This window comes from Gymnoscopelus microlampas, assembly GCF_963454915.1.
Source record: "Gymnoscopelus microlampas genome assembly, chromosome: 3".
Classification (NCBI taxonomy): Eukaryota; Metazoa; Chordata; class Actinopteri; order Myctophiformes; family Myctophidae; genus Gymnoscopelus; species Gymnoscopelus microlampas.
The window spans coordinates 32,702,383-32,718,211 of NC_139940.1; the positions used below are offsets into that span (position 1 = coordinate 32,702,383).

Below are 15,829 nucleotides of genomic sequence, written 5' to 3' on the forward strand. Positions count from 1 at the left end.
TCGAGCTCTGGACGAAAAAAAAATTGTTCCCCCAAAAACCTGTTAGGAGTACGTTTCAGGCAATTTAAAGTTGATTGGTAGTGACTTGACTTTTTTTTTGGTCCCTAACATTCATCGAGCTCTGGACTTAGAATTTTTTTTTCCGTTTCGGTAGTGACACTACCGAAACGAAAAAAAAATTGTTCCCCCAAAAACCTGTTAGGAGTACGTTTCAGGCAATTTAAAGTTGATTGGTAGTGACTTGACTTTTTTTTTGGTCCCTAACATTCATCGAGCTCTGGACTTAGACATTTTTTTTCCGTTTCGGTAGTGACACTACCGAAACGGAAAAAAAACATTGTTCCCCCAAAAACCTGTTAGGAGTACGTTTCAGGCAATTTAAAGTTGATTGGTAGTGACTTTTTTGTGACTTTTTTTTTGGTCCCTAACATTCATCGAGCTCTGGACTTAGAATTTTTTTTTCCGTTTCGGTAGTGACACTACCGAAACGAAAAAAAAATTGTTCCCCCAAAAACCTGTTAGGAGTACGTTTCAGGCAATTTAAAGTTGATTGGTAGTGACTTGACTTTTTTTTTGGTCCCTAACATTCATCGAGCTCTGGACTTAGACATTTTTTTTCCGTTTCGGTAGTGACACTACCGAAACAAAAAAAAAATGTTCCCCCAAAAACCTGTTAGGAGTACGTTTCAGGCAATTTAAAGTTGATTGGTAGTGACTTGACTTTTTTTTGGTCCCTAACATTCATCGAGCTCTGGACTTAGACATTTTTTTTTCCTTTCGGTAGTGACACTACCGAAACGGAAAAAAAATTGTTCCCCCAAAAACCTGTTAGGAGTACGTTTCAGGAAATTTAAAGTTGATTGGTAGTGACTTGACTTTTTTTTTGGTCCCTAACATTCATCGAGCTCTGGACTTAGAATTTTTTTTCCCGTTTCGGTAGTGACACTACCAAAACGAAAAAAAAATTGTTCCCCCAAAAACCTGTTAGGAGTACGTTTCAGGCAATTTAAGGTTGATTGGTAGTGACTTGACTTTTTTTTTGGTCCCTAACATTCATCGAGCTCTGGACTTAGACATTTTTTTTCCGTTTCGGTAGTGACACTACCGAAACGGAAAAAGAAATGTTCCCCCAAAAACCTGTTAGGAGTACGTTTCAGGCAATTTAAAGTTGATTGGTAGTGACTTTTTTGTGACTTTGTTTTTGGTCCCTAACATTCATCGAGCTCTGGACGAAAAAAAAATTGTTCCCCCAAAAACCTGTTAGGAGTACGTTTCAGGCAATTTAAAGTTGATTGGTAGTGACTTGACTTTTTTTTTGGTCCCTAACATTCATCGAGCTCTGGACTTAGAATTTTTTTTTCCGTTTCGGTAGTGACACTACCGAAACGAAAAAAAAATTGTTCCCCCAAAAACCTGTTAGGAGTACGTTTCAGGCAATTTAAAGTTGATTGGTAGTGACTTGACTTTTTTTTTGGTCCCTAACATTCATCGAGCTCTGGACTTAGACATTTTTTTTCCGTTTCGGTAGTGACACTACCGAAACGGAAAAAAAAATGTTCCCCCAAAAACCTGTTAGGAGTACGTTTCAGGCAATTTAAAGTTGATTGGTAGTGACTTTTTTGTGACTTTGTTTTTGGTCCCTAACATTCATCGAGCTCTGGACGAAAAAAAAAATGTTCCCCCAAAAACATGTTAGGAGTACGTTTCAGGCAATTTAAAGTTGATTGGTAGTGACTTTTTTGTGACTTTTTTTTTGGTCCCTAACATTCATCGAGCTCTGGACTTAGACATTTTTTTTCCGTTTCGGTAGTGACACTACCGAAACGAAAAAAAAAAATTTCCCCCAAAAAACCTGTTAGGAGTACGTTTCAGGCAATTTAGTAAATTTTCTTTTTACCGAAACGATTTTCTCTTTACCGAAACTTCGGTAAATTGTCCCCCCAAAAACCTGTTAGGAGTACGTTTCAGGCAATTTAGAGTTGAATGGTAGTACTTTGTAGTGACTTTTTTTTTCGTCCCTAACATTCATCGAGCTCTGGACTTAGTAAATTTTCTTTTTACCGAAACGATTTTCTCTTTACCGAAACTTGGTAAATTGTCCCCCCAAAAACCTGTTAGGAGTATGTTTCAGGCAATTTAGAGTTGAATGGTAGTACTTTGTAGTGACTTTTTTTTTTCGTCCCTAACATTCATCGAGCTCTGGACTTAGTAAATTTTCTTTTTACCGAAACGATTTTCTCTCGGTAAATTGTCCCCCCAAAAACCTGTTAGGAGTACGTTTCAGGCAATTTAGAGTTGAATGGTAGTACTTTGTAGTGACTTTTTTTTTCGTCCCTAACATTCATCGAGCTCTGGACTTAGTAAATTTTCTTTTTACCGAAACGATTTTCTCTTTACCGAAACGAAAGTTTCGGTAAATTGTCCCCCCAAAAACCTGTTAGGAGTACGTTTCAGGCAATTTAGAGTTGAATGGTAGTACTTTGTAGTGACTTTTGTTTTCGTCCCTAACATTCATCGAGCTCTGGACTTAGAATTTTTTTTTCCGTTTCGGTAGTGACTTAGTAAATTTTCTTTTTACCGAAACGATTTTCTCTCGGTAAATTGTCCCCCCAAAAACCTGTTAGGAGTACGTTTCAGGCAATTTAGAGTTGAATGGTAGTACTTTGTAGTGACTTTTTTTTCGTCCCTAACATTCATCGAGCTCTGGACTTAGACATTTTTTTTCCGTTTCGGTAGTGACACTACCGAAACGGAAAAAAAACATTGTTCCCCCAAAAACCTGTTAGGAGTACGTTTCAGGCAATTTAAAGTTGATTGGTAGTGACTTTTTTTTTGGTCCCTAACATTCATCGAGCTCTGGACTTAGAATTTTTTTTTCCGTTTCGGTAGTGACACTACCGAAACGAAAAAAAAATTGTTCCCCCAAAAACCTGTTAGGAGTACGTTTCAGGCAATTTAAAGTTGATTGGTAGTGACTTGACTTTTTTTTTGGTCCCTAACATTCATCGAGCTCTGGACTTAGACATTTTTTTTCCGTTTCGGTAGTGACACTACCGAAACAAAAAAAAAATGTTCCCCCAAAAACCTGTTAGGAGTACGTTTCAGGCAATTTAAAGTTGATTGGTAGTGACTTGACTTTTTTTTGGTCCCTAACATTCATCGAGCTCTGGACTTAGACATTTTTTTTTCCTTTCGGTAGTGACACTACCGAAACGGAAAAAAAATTGTTCCCCCAAAAACCTGTTAGGAGTACGTTTCAGGAAATTTAAAGTTGATTGGTAGTGACTTGACTTTTTTTTTGGTCCCTAACATTCATCGAGCTCTGGACTTAGAATTTTTTTTCCCGTTTCGGTAGTGACACTACCAAAACGAAAAAAAAATTGTTCCCCCAAAAACCTGTTAGGAGTACGTTTCAGGCAATTTAAGGTTGATTGGTAGTGACTTGACTTTTTTTTTGGTCCCTAACATTCATCGAGCTCTGGACTTAGACATTTTTTTTCCGTTTCGGTAGTGACACTACCGAAACGGGAAAAAAAATGTTCCCCCAAAAACCTGTTAGGAGTACGTTTCAGGCAATTTAAAGTTGATTGGTAGTGACTTTTTTGTGACTTTGTTTTTGGTCCCTAACATTCATCGAGCTCTGGACGAAAAAAAAATTGTTCCCCCAAAAACCTGTTAGGAGTACGTTTCAGGCAATTTAAAGTTGATTGGTAGTGACTTGACTTTTTTTTTGGTCCCTAACATTCATCGAGCTCTGGACTTAGAATTTTTTTTTCCGTTTCGGTAGTGACACTACCGAAACGAAAAAAAAATTGTTCCCCCAAAAACCTGTTAGGAGTACGTTTCAGGCAATTTAAAGTTGATTGGTAGTGACTTGACTTTTTTTTTGGTCCCTAACATTCATCGAGCTCTGGACTTAGACATTTTTTTTCCGTTTCGGTAGTGACACTACCGAAACGGAAAAAAAAATGTTCCCCCAAAAACCTGTTAGGAGTACGTTTCAGGCAATTTAAAGTTGATTGGTAGTGACTTTTTTGTGACTTTGTTTTTGGTCCCTAACATTCATCGAGCTCTGGACGAAAAAAAAAATGTTCCCCCAAAAACATGTTAGGAGTACGTTTCAGGCAATTTAAAGTTGATTGGTAGTGACTTTTTTGTGACTTTTTTTTTGGTCCCTAACATTCATCGAGCTCTGGACTTAGACATTTTTTTTCCGTTTCGGTAGTGACACTACCGAAACGAAAAAAAAAAATTTCCCCCAAAAAACCTGTTAGGAGTACGTTTCAGGCAATTTAGTAAATTTTCTTTTTACCGAAACGATTTTCTCTTTACCGAAACTTCGGTAAATTGTCCCCCCAAAAACCTGTTAGGAGTACGTTTCAGGCAATTTAGAGTTGAATGGTAGTACTTTGTAGTGACTTTTTTTTTCGTCCCTAACATTCATCGAGCTCTGGACTTAGTAAATTTTCTTTTTACCGAAACGATTTTCTCTTTACCGAAACTTGGTAAATTGTCCCCCCAAAAACCTGTTAGGAGTATGTTTCAGGCAATTTAGAGTTGAATGGTAGTACTTTGTAGTGACTTTTTTTTTTCGTCCCTAACATTCATCGAGCTCTGGACTTAGTAAATTTTCTTTTTACCGAAACGATTTTCTCTCGGTAAATTGTCCCCCCAAAAACCTGTTAGGAGTACGTTTCAGGCAATTTAGAGTTGAATGGTAGTACTTTGTAGTGACTTTTTTTTCGTCCCTAACATTCATCGAGCTCTGGACTTAGTAAATTTTGTTTTTACCGAAACGATTTTCTCTTTACCGAAACGAAAGTTTCGGTAAATTGTCCCCCCAAAAACCTGTTAGGAGTACGTTTCAGGCAATTTAGAGTTGAATGGTAGTACTTTGTAGTGACTTTTGTTTTCGTCCCTAACATTCATCGAGCTCTGGACTTAGAATTTTTTTTTCCGTTTCGGTAGTGACTTAGTAAATTTTCTTTTTACCGAAACGATTTTCTCTCGGTAAATTGTCCCCCCAAAAACCTGTTAGGAGTACGTTTCAGGCAATTTAGAGTTGAATGGTAGTACTTTGTAGTGACTTTTTTTTCGTCCCTAACATTCATCGAGCTCTGGACTTAGTAAATTTTCTTTTTACCGAAACGATTTTCTCTTTACCGAAACGAAGGTTTCGGTAAATTGTCCCCCCAAAAACCTGTTAGGAGTACGTTTCAGGCAATTTAGAGTTGAATGGTAGTACTTTGTAGTGACTTTTTTTTTGGTCCCTAACATTCATCGAGCTCTGGACTTAGACATTTTTTTTCCGTTTCGGTAGTGACACTACCGAAACGAAAAAAAAAAATTTCCCCCAAAAAACCTGTTAGGAGTACGTTTCAGGCAATTTAGTAAATTTTCTTTTTACCGAAACGATTTTCTCTTTACCGAAACTTCGGTAAATTGTCCCCCCAAAAACCTGTTAGGAGTACGTTTCAGGCAATTTAGAGTTGAATGGTAGTACTTTGTAGTGACTTTTTTTTTCGTCCCTAACATTCATCGAGCTCTGGACTTAGTAAATTTTCTTTTTACCGAAACGATTTTCTCTTTACCGAAACTTGGTAAATTGTCCCCCCAAAAACCTGTTAGGAGTATGTTTCAGGCAATTTAGAGTTGAATGGTAGTACTTTGTAGTGACTTTTTTTTTTCGTCCCTAACATTCATCGAGCTCTGGACTTAGTAAATTTTCTTTTTACCGAAACGATTTTCTCTCGGTAAATTGTCCCCCCAAAAACCTGTTAGGAGTACGTTTCAGGCAATTTAGAGTTGAATGGTAGTACTTTGTAGTGACTTTTTTTTCGTCCCTAACATTCATCGAGCTCTGGACTTAGTAAATTTTGTTTTTACCGAAACGATTTTCTCTTTACCGAAACGAAAGTTTCGGTAAATTGTCCCCCCAAAAACCTGTTAGGAGTACGTTTCAGGCAATTTAGAGTTGAATGGTAGTACTTTGTAGTGACTTTTGTTTTCGTCCCTAACATTCATCGAGCTCTGGACTTAGAATTTTTTTTTCCGTTTCGGTAGTGACTTAGTAAATTTTCTTTTTACCGAAACGATTTTCTCTCGGTAAATTGTCCCCCCAAAAACCTGTTAGGAGTACGTTTCAGGCAATTTAGAGTTGAATGGTAGTACTTTGTAGTGACTTTTTTTTCGTCCCTAACATTCATCGAGCTCTGGACTTAGTAAATTTTCTTTTTACCGAAACGATTTTCTCTTTACCGAAACGAAGGTTTCGGTAAATTGTCCCCCCAAAAACCTGTTAGGAGTACGTTTCAGGCAATTTAGAGTTGAATGGTAGTACTTTGTAGTGACTTTTTTTTTCGTCCCTAACATTCATCGAGCTCTGGACTTAGTAAATTTTCTTTTTACCGAAACGATTTTCTCTCGGTAAATTGTCCCCCCAAAAACCTGTTAGGAGTACGTTTCAGGCAATTTAGAGTTGAATGGTAGTACTTTGTAGTGACTTTTGTTTTCGTCCCTAACATTCATCGAGCTCTGGACTTAGTAAATTTCCTTTTTACCGAAACGATTTTCTCTTTACCGAAACCAAAGTTTCGGTAAATTGTCCCGCCAAAAACCTGTTAGGAGTACGTTTCAGGCAATTCAGAGTTGAATGGTAGTACTTTGTAGTGACTTTTGTTTTCGTCCCTAACATTCATCGAGCTCTGGACTTAGTAAATTTTCTTTTTACCGAAACGATTTTCTCTCGGTAAATTGTCCCCCCAAAAACCTGTTAGGAGTACGTTTCAGGCAATTTAAACGAAAGTTTCGGTAAATTGTCCCCCCAAAAACCTGTTAGGAGTACGTTTCAGGCAATTTAGAGTTGAATGGTAGTACTTTGTAGTGACTTTTTTTTTCGTCCCTAACATTCATCGAGCTCTGGACTTAGTAAATTTTCTTTTTACCGAAACGATTTTCTCTTTACCGAAACGATTTTCTCTCGGTAAATTGTCCCCCCAAAAACCTGTTAGGAGTACGTTTCAGGCAATTTAGAGTTGAATGGTAGTACTTTGTAGTGACTTTTGTTTTCGTCCCTAACATTCATCGAGCTCTGGACTTAGTAAATTTCCTTTTTACCGAAACGATTTTCTCTTTACCGAAACCAAAGTTTCGGTAAATTGTCCCGCCAAAAACCTGTTAGGAGTACGTTTCAGGCAATTCAGAGTTGAATGGTAGTACTTTGTAGTGACTTTTGTTTTCGTCCCTAACATTCATCGAGCTCTGGACTTAGTAAATTTTCTTTTTACCGAAACGATTTTCTCTCGGTAAATTGTCCCCCCAAAAACCTGTTAGGAGTACGTTTCAGGCAATTTAAACGAAAGTTTCGGTAAATTGTCCCCCCAAAAACCTGTTAGGAGTACGTTTCAGCCAATTTAGAGTTGAATGGTAGTACTTTGTAGTGACTTTTTTTTTCGTCCCTAACATTCATCGAGCTCTGGACTTAGTAAATTTCCTTTTTACCGAAACGATTTTCTCTTTACCGAAACGATTTTCTCTCTGTAAATTGTCCCCCCAAAAACCTGTTAGGAGTACGTTTCAGGCAATTTAGAGTTGAATGGTAGTACTTTGTAGTGACTTTTTTTTTCGTCCCTAACATTCATCGAGCTCTGGACTTAGTAAATTTTCTTTTTACCGAAACGATTTTCTCTTTGGGGGTAAATTGGGGGTAAATTGTCCCCCCAAAAACCTGTTAGGAGTACGTTTCAGGCAATTTAGAGTTGAATGGTAGTACTTTGTAGTGACTTTTTTTTTGTCCTTAACATTCATCGAGCTCTGGACTTAGTAAATTTTCTTTTTACCGAAACGATTTTCTCTCGGTAAATTGTCCCCCCAAAAACCTGTTAGGAGTACGTTTCAGGCAATTTAGAGTTGAATGGTAGTACTTTGTAGTGACTTTTTTTTTCGTCCCTAACATTCATCGAGCTCTGGACTTAGTACATTTTCTTTTTACCGAAACGATTTTCTCTTTACCGAAACGAAAGTTTCGGTAAATTGTCCCCCCAAAAACCTGTTAGGAGTACGTTTCAGGCAATTTAGAGTTGAATGGTAGTACTTTGTAGTGACTTTTGTTTTCGTCCCTAACATTCATCGAGCTCTGGACTTATAATTTTTTTTTTACCGAAACGATTTTCTCTTTACCGAAACCAAAGTTTCGGTAAATTGTCCCGCCAAAAACCTGTTAGGAGTACGTTTCAGGCAATTTAGAGTTGAATGGTAGTACTTTGTAGTGACTTTTGTTTTCGTCCCTAACATTCATCGAGCTCTGGACTTAGTAAATTTTCTTTTTACCGAAACGATTTTCTCTTTACCGAAACCAAAGTTACGGTAAAGAGACAATTTAGAGTTCAGGCAATTTAGAGTTGAATGGTAGTACTTTGTAGTGACTTTTTTTCAATGGTGAAGAGCTCCAGAGCTCGATGAATGTTAGGGACCTAAAAAAAAAGTCACTATAAAGTACTACCAATCAACTCTAAATTGCCTGAAACCATTGCGTCGGTAGTGACACAATGGTGATTTTTTTTTTGATGTTAGGGACCAAAAAAAAAAGTCACTACAAAGTACTACCAATCAACTCTAAATTGCCTGAAACGTACTCCCAAAAGGTTTTTTTGGGGGGACGATTTTGGCCTCCACACTTAGTGATTTTTTCGGATTTAACTTTCGTTTCGGTAGTGACAAACTTTCGTTTCGGTAGTGACACAATGGTGAAAAAAAAATGTACCAAGTCCAGAGCTCGATGAATTTTAGGGACAAAAAAAAAAGGTCACTACAAAGTACTACCAATCAACTCTAAATTGCCTGAAACGTACTCCTAACAGGTTTTTGGGGGGACGATTTTGGCATCCACACTTAGTGATTTTTTCGGATTTAACTTTCGTTTCGGTAGTGACAAACTTTCGTTTCGGTAGTGACACAATGGTGAAAGTTTTTTTTACTAAGTCCAGAGCTCGATGAATGTTAGGGACCAAATAAGTCAGTACAAAGTACTACCAATCAACTCTAAATTGCCTGAAACGTACTCCTAACAGGTTTTTGGGGGGACAATTTTGGCCTCCACACTTAGTGATTTTTTCGGATTTAACTTTCGTTCCGGTAGTGACAAACTTTCGTTTCGGTAGTGAGGACCCCCAGACCCCCCACTAGCCACGCCCCCAACCAATCTCCTGGATTCTGACAGTCCAATGTTGGCAGCCCTGTCTTTACCACTATAGAACTGTTGTGTGTATTTGAGCATTGCCCTGCATGCTCTTCAGTGAAAGATCACAGCCAGCTACAAACATGAAAAAACACCTATAGTGTAGGTATATTTTGCTTGTTACGGGGACAGAGCTCTGCTGTGGCTTCTTTCTAAAATGTAGTTGATATTTGGGCTTGTTTCCAAATGTTTTGATTGTTGTTTAAACCAGTGGTTCTCAAACATGTTCATGTATTTTTCCACAGACCCCCATCTGAAATTATAATTTGTGCCAGGGAGCCCCTAACAAATATGTGACAAAAAATATTCCACATTTTGCACTTTTTCCCCCTCAAGATTTTTTTGTAAATAGCAGATCTACAAGCTCGCAATGGGTCGCGAAGCGTTGTGAGCTTGTAGATCGGCAATTTTCAAATATATAATATCCCATGTCTAGGTAAAGTGCTCTTGGCCTAGTTATCTTCTTTTGGGCTTGTTTTCATAGACCTGGTTGCTTATTTCTCTCACAATATCTGGCAACACTGGCTGCTTGTTTACCTGTGCTGCCACTCCACGATGTATATATTTTTTCACGCTTGCGCTTATGAAACACTACACAGGATTATTATTTCATGTCAACATTCAAGTACAACTATCAGAAGATAACTCAGGTAAAGTAAAGTCTCACTCTGCAAGGGGGGTTGCCCGCTGGGCGCAGCTAATGGGAGTGACTGGCCGTGTGGGGAAAGAAGGTTGAACAAAGTGTTACGGACACCCCATTGGGGCGGTCTTTGGAGCTGGTCTGTGTGAGACGCGTCGAGACATGTAGTGCGGAAAGGAATGACGTAACTTCTCGTGACGTAAATAACGTCACGAGATGTTCAAAGATTACTAGATATCTAAAAACACAGATTATACACACAAAAAAAAACAGGATCTTGTTTCTTTAGTCCTAAACTTCATTAAAAGAAGATCTAGTTGCAAAATCGGTGAAATGTCCCTTTAAGTGAGGGTAGGGGCCGCATGTGGCCCCCGGGCCGCTAGTTGCCCATGTATGCTCTAACTGCACCACTGGGGTTTCTTAGTTGTCTGTCTACTGTCTTGTATGCTCTTCAGCAGTGGTGGGAGAAGTAAAGCCCAGCATCCCTATTCTGGGGGCAAACATTCGTCAAAAATAACAGATTTACAAGCGCACAACATGTCAACGTGTTGTGAGCTTGTAGATTGACAATTATTAGTGAAGAGATTTGGTGTAGGTGGTAACAAGGCAAGCGGGAAAGTAAAGTTGCAACTTTACTAAGAATAGAGGGTTTAAGTGAAAATATCAGTTCCACAATGTAGTTATATACTGTACATATAAATTCTAAAAGGATAAGTATTTCCTTCCCATCTGAATGTTTCATGTCTCTGTGGCTCAAGAGATGCGTCACTGTTTATGAACCAAAGATTTTAAGGTTCAAAGCTCCTAAAGAACATTTTCACTGTCCATCCTAATTCTAAAAAAGGTGGGTTAAGTATTACGTCCTCCAATGCATTTTCCATGCCAGCGTAGCTCCAGGGTTTATAAACGTAAGATTTAGGATTCAAAGCATTTTAGGGCCGATGTCGGACGATTCCGATACGTTACCGATTATATCGTGCATCTCATGCAACCAAAATGACAGACCTGGTTGCTTATTTCTTTCTCAAAAATCTGGCAACCGTATCATTATTTGGACCAACGAAGAAGACAATGCTGAAAACATTCTGGCGTGTCTAGTCCCATAGCTTGGGAGGACGAGGCCGCCTGTTCAGAGTATGGGAAAGTATCCCATTGGCTTAAACGACAGCCAATCACGCAAAAAAAAGTGTCGAATACATGTCGGAAATCTGTTGCGTTGTACTCAGTGTGAAAATAGACCCGCAGCTCTGCAAGCGGGTAAAAAAACCCGGACTGGATCCGCGGATCTGGATCTTCAAATAGTAAAATCAGCAGGAAGTTGACATTTTTATTAAAAAAACAAACTGTACTGGGTTTGGTGATGTTCTATATTGACTGAATCAGCTTTGTTTGTGTTCGTTTATGTGCTAAAAGAGTGACTTTGAGAGCTGTTTTACCGTACAATGTCAATGAGGAGCATATTTTGAATGATCAATTTCTATTCAATGGAGCAATTATTTTAGATTTCTTGTTCACCTTTGGAGTTACATCATGCCAAGGTAACTACACAACCCAAACCTCTACCAAAGTGGTCTTGTCCTTTAACAACCAAAATCCAAAAGGCTGGAGTGCTCCCAGTGAGCTTCATGGTGAGAGAGAGGACAAGAGTGAAGTCCAGCCACCTCTTTTATAGAGGACAATCCAGGTGGGCCAGATCTCCACTGATGACACACTCCGCCCTCCAATCATTCTGAAACACGGTTAGTAACCATGACAACCACACCAGTTACCCTGACAACCATCAGGATTGTCACAAGAATTAAATATAAAAATAGATAGCAGTGCTGTGAACAATTAAGCCCAGAGGTTCCATGTTCAAATCCTTGTTGTCCCAAACTTCGAAGTTGTACTACTTTGACATTTTCAAGGCCAAAATACAAAAAAGCAAGACAAAACCACAAAGAGACATGTGAAGGGAGTGGCTGAGAGACGGGGTAGTGGTCTAAAGGTCAGACTCTCAGCCCAGAGGTTCCGTGTTCAAATCCCAGTCGTCTAGGGGTGTGCCGATATATCGTCCCGCGATATATCGCGATACGTTTTCGCGACGATATGTATCGTTTTGGGAAAAAAAAATATCGTTTTTTTTTTTTACAATCATAATAATCAGGTATGCAAACGGCCCCGAAGTGAAAAGAGTGACAACATGTTTTTTTTTCGGGTCAGGTGTCATACTATTTGGATTCAAAACGGCTATTGTAGCTGAAAAGCTACAAGTTTGCATGTCTGAATAATGCAAAAACAGAATTATTTGTTTGCATTTTCTTTTTTTCTCCTCCATACATTTTCATAATAAAAAAAGTGCGTATCGTATCGTATCGAAATCGTATCGAAGTTGTGAGCCAAATATCGTATCGTATCGTTTCGTGAAATTAGTGTATCGGCACACCCCTACAGTCGTCCCATACTTCAAAGTTGTAGAACTTTGACATTTTCAAGGCCAAAATACAAAAAAGCAAGTCAAAAGCATGAAGAGACACCTGCTGAAGGCCCAAAGGTGCGTTGGCGCAGTGATAGCGTTCGGTGTACCTTGGTCTTGATCGGTTGCCTCTGCTACAGACAGTTGGCAGGTTCAAGTCCCATGCCATCAATGTACTGGAGGACCATTGGGGGGACTGCGTCCCTCCCCTGTTTCCTGATAGTTAAAGGTGGGGGGTTATGTCTGAAAGAACTCTGCCCAGATAAGGTTTTACAGAAAGACACTCCAACTCATTCAGTGCCATCGAGGTCCTCCACGTGCATTAGAGGCTCTGAGTGCCTCCGGTGTTTTTAGTGTTTTTGGTGTTTTCAGTGTTTATCCACCAGATGGCCCTGTTTGCAAAACAGCGATACCATACGGGTCCTTTGTTCGGAGGCACTGAGGCAGTGGAACCATTTCATCCCCAAGAATGACCCTGCTGCGCTTCTGCCCAAAGGGTGAGAGGTACGTCAGGCAAAGAGACGCAACATTTATTTCTGTAAAATCTTAGTTGTGCAGAGTTCTTTCAGACATAACCCCCAACCTTTAACTATCAGGAAACAGGGGAGGTACACAGTCCTCCAATACATTGATGGCATGGGACTTGAACCTGCCAACTGTCTGTAGCAGAGGCAACCGATCAAGCACACCACACCACTGCGCCAACGCACCTTTGGGCCCTCAGCAGGCGTCTCTTTGTGCTTTTGACTTGCTCTTTTGTTTGGCCTTGAAAAGGTCAAAGTACTACAACTTCGAAGTATGGGATGACTGAGCTTTGAACACGGGACCTCTGGGCTGAGAGTCCACCCTTTAGACCACTACCCCATCTCTCAGCCACTACCTTCACATGTCTCTTTGTGGTTTTAACTTGCTTTTTTTGTATTTTGGCCTTGAAAATTTCAAAGTACTACAACTTTGAAGTTTGGGACAACAGGGATGTGAACATGGAACCTCTGGCTGAGAGTCCGACCTTTAGACCACTACCCCATCTCTCCGCCACTCCCTTCACATGTCTCTTCGTGTTCTTGACTTGCTTTTTGGCCTTGAAAATTTCAAAGTTCTACAACTTTGAAGTATGGGACGACTGGGATTTGAACATGGAACCTCTGTGCTGAGAGTCCGAGCTTCAGACCACTACCCCATCTCTCAGCCACTCCCTTCACATGTCTCTTCGTGCTTTTGACTTGCTTTTTTGTATTTTGGCCTTGAAAATTTCTTTGTACAGTAGTATGGGACGACTGGGATTTGAACATGGCATCTCCATGTTGAGTCTGATCTTTAGACCGCTACACCATCGCTCAGCCACTCCCATCCTATGTCTCTTCGTACTCTTGAAGTGTTTATATGTCAGCCTTGAGTTAGTAGTTGAAAGTTGAAAAGCAATGAACCATAGAATGACTGGGATTTGAACATGGCATCTCCATGTTGAGAGTCTGATCTTCAGACCGCTACACCATCTCTCAGCCACTCCCATCGTATGTCTCTTCGTACTCTGGAAGTGTTTATATGTCAGCCTTCAGTTAGTAAAGTTGAAAAGCAAAGAACCATAGAATGCCTGGGATTTGAACATGGCATCTCTATGCTGAGAGCCTGATCTTTAGACCGCTACACCATCTCTCAACCACTCCCATTGTATGTCTCTTCGTAGTCTGGAAGTGTTTATGTGTCAGCCTTCAGTTAGTAAAGTTGAAAAGCAATGAACCATAGAATGACAGGGATTTGAACATGGCATCTCCATGCTGTGAGTGTGATCTTCAGACGGCTACACCATCTCTCAGCCACTCCCATAATATGTCTCTTCATACTCATGAAGTGTTTATATGTTAGCCTTCAGTTAGTAAAGTTGAAAAGCAATGAACCATAGAATGACTGGGATTTGAACATGGAATCTCTGCACTGAGACACCATCTCTCAGCCACTCCCATCATATGTCTCTTTGTACTCTTGAAGTGTTTATATGTCAGCCTTCAGTTAGTAAAGTTGAAATACTCAGCATATAGAGCGTCATCATGTAACTTTACTATTCTACCCCGAATTTGTCTTTTAGTGCTTTTTAGTTATTTTTTTCTAGTTTATTTGTAGTTTAGCTGGCAAAACTTGACAATTGAAACTCTCTGCTGAAAGACTGAGTATTACTACACCATTACTCAGTACTTTTGAAGTTTATAATTTCACATTCAACTACAGTAGGTCTGGGACCCAGTGCTGAGAGTTTGAGCATTAGTCCACTACACCATCACATGTTTAATGTATAGATGTAGTCTTCTAGTGCTTTAAAGTATTCTTTTGGACTGACCAGCAAAGCCCAGCTTGGCTTTGCTGGTCATTCCAGCCAGCCAGCTAGTGCCTTTACACCACTGTTGTTCTTTAAATCTAAATATTTTGCTTGAAGAATTCTGTCACTATAGTGAAAACGTGTTGTTTTTAATATCAATAATTAAAGTAGCTATTCTTCTTCATAATATTTTTTTTCAAAGTGATGTACTGTAGTACCAGTGACTGACACAACAGACTGAAAAACAATGCTGTATAACTGAATGCGTGTGAGTGTGCATGCGCATCCGCAACTGGTTGCGGCCCACATCAAGTCACCTTTTGACCAATGTGGCCCGCACCCCAAAATTAGTTCGAACCCCTGCTATACAGGGTATCTGCACATTTCTAAAGTGACAGACTATACATTAAAATGGTCAAAACATTGGAAAAATTGTCTTCTGTCATTCACAGGGGAAAACTCTAAATGATAAAATTAGATTAATTGGAATGATTGGATTTGTTTTGACCAAAGATTTGACAATTGACATCATTATAGTCTCCGCCAGGCTGAAAGGCATGGCGAGAGAGTATGTTTTTCCCCCTGTGCATCCGTCCGTGTGTCCGTGTGTCCGTGTGTCCTGTCCATGTGTTACCAGCTAATCTCCGGCACCGTTGGCCCAGTCGCTGCGAAACTGTGCACACCCACTCCCTGGATGCCAATTCAGAACCTCTGCCCCACATTTTTCACATGGGCCTGTCATAGCGCCACCAGGAGGCCGATTTCTGCAAAACCCATTTTTTTCCCTTTACACCTACAGCTTTTAACCAAACTTTGTGCAAATCGGTACACAGTATCTCTATAGTCATGTGATCAACCCGGATCTGTCCGATTTCCCATACTGCACACTCATTGGCTAAGGTTGGCTTCCAACGTTTGCAGGATTGGTCCGCAGCTTCCCATTTACATAAAATTGCACATGCACATTCCCACTAGGCCGAGGAAGAAATGCCGCTTGAAAATTTTCAAATCAGCCTCATGGTGGCGCTATAACAGGCCGATTTGCATTTTAAACTATAACTGCACCAATCTGCGTGAAACTTTGCATGCACACTCCCTAGAGGCCAAGGAAAAACATCTGCACTGCATTTTTCACATCTGCTTTTTACAGCGCCACCAGGAGGCCGACTTACGTAAAATACATTT

General features: G+C 39.7%; 1 protein-coding gene across 2 annotated transcripts in view; it reads right to left on the reverse strand.

Moving 5' to 3' along the window:
- Window positions 1–15,829, reverse strand: part of dnah5 (dynein, axonemal, heavy chain 5) — a gene marked incomplete at both ends in the record, with an annotated part of 164,451 nt that overhangs the window by 18,076 nt on the left and 130,546 nt on the right. The gene's annotated exons all lie outside the window — the stretch shown is intronic.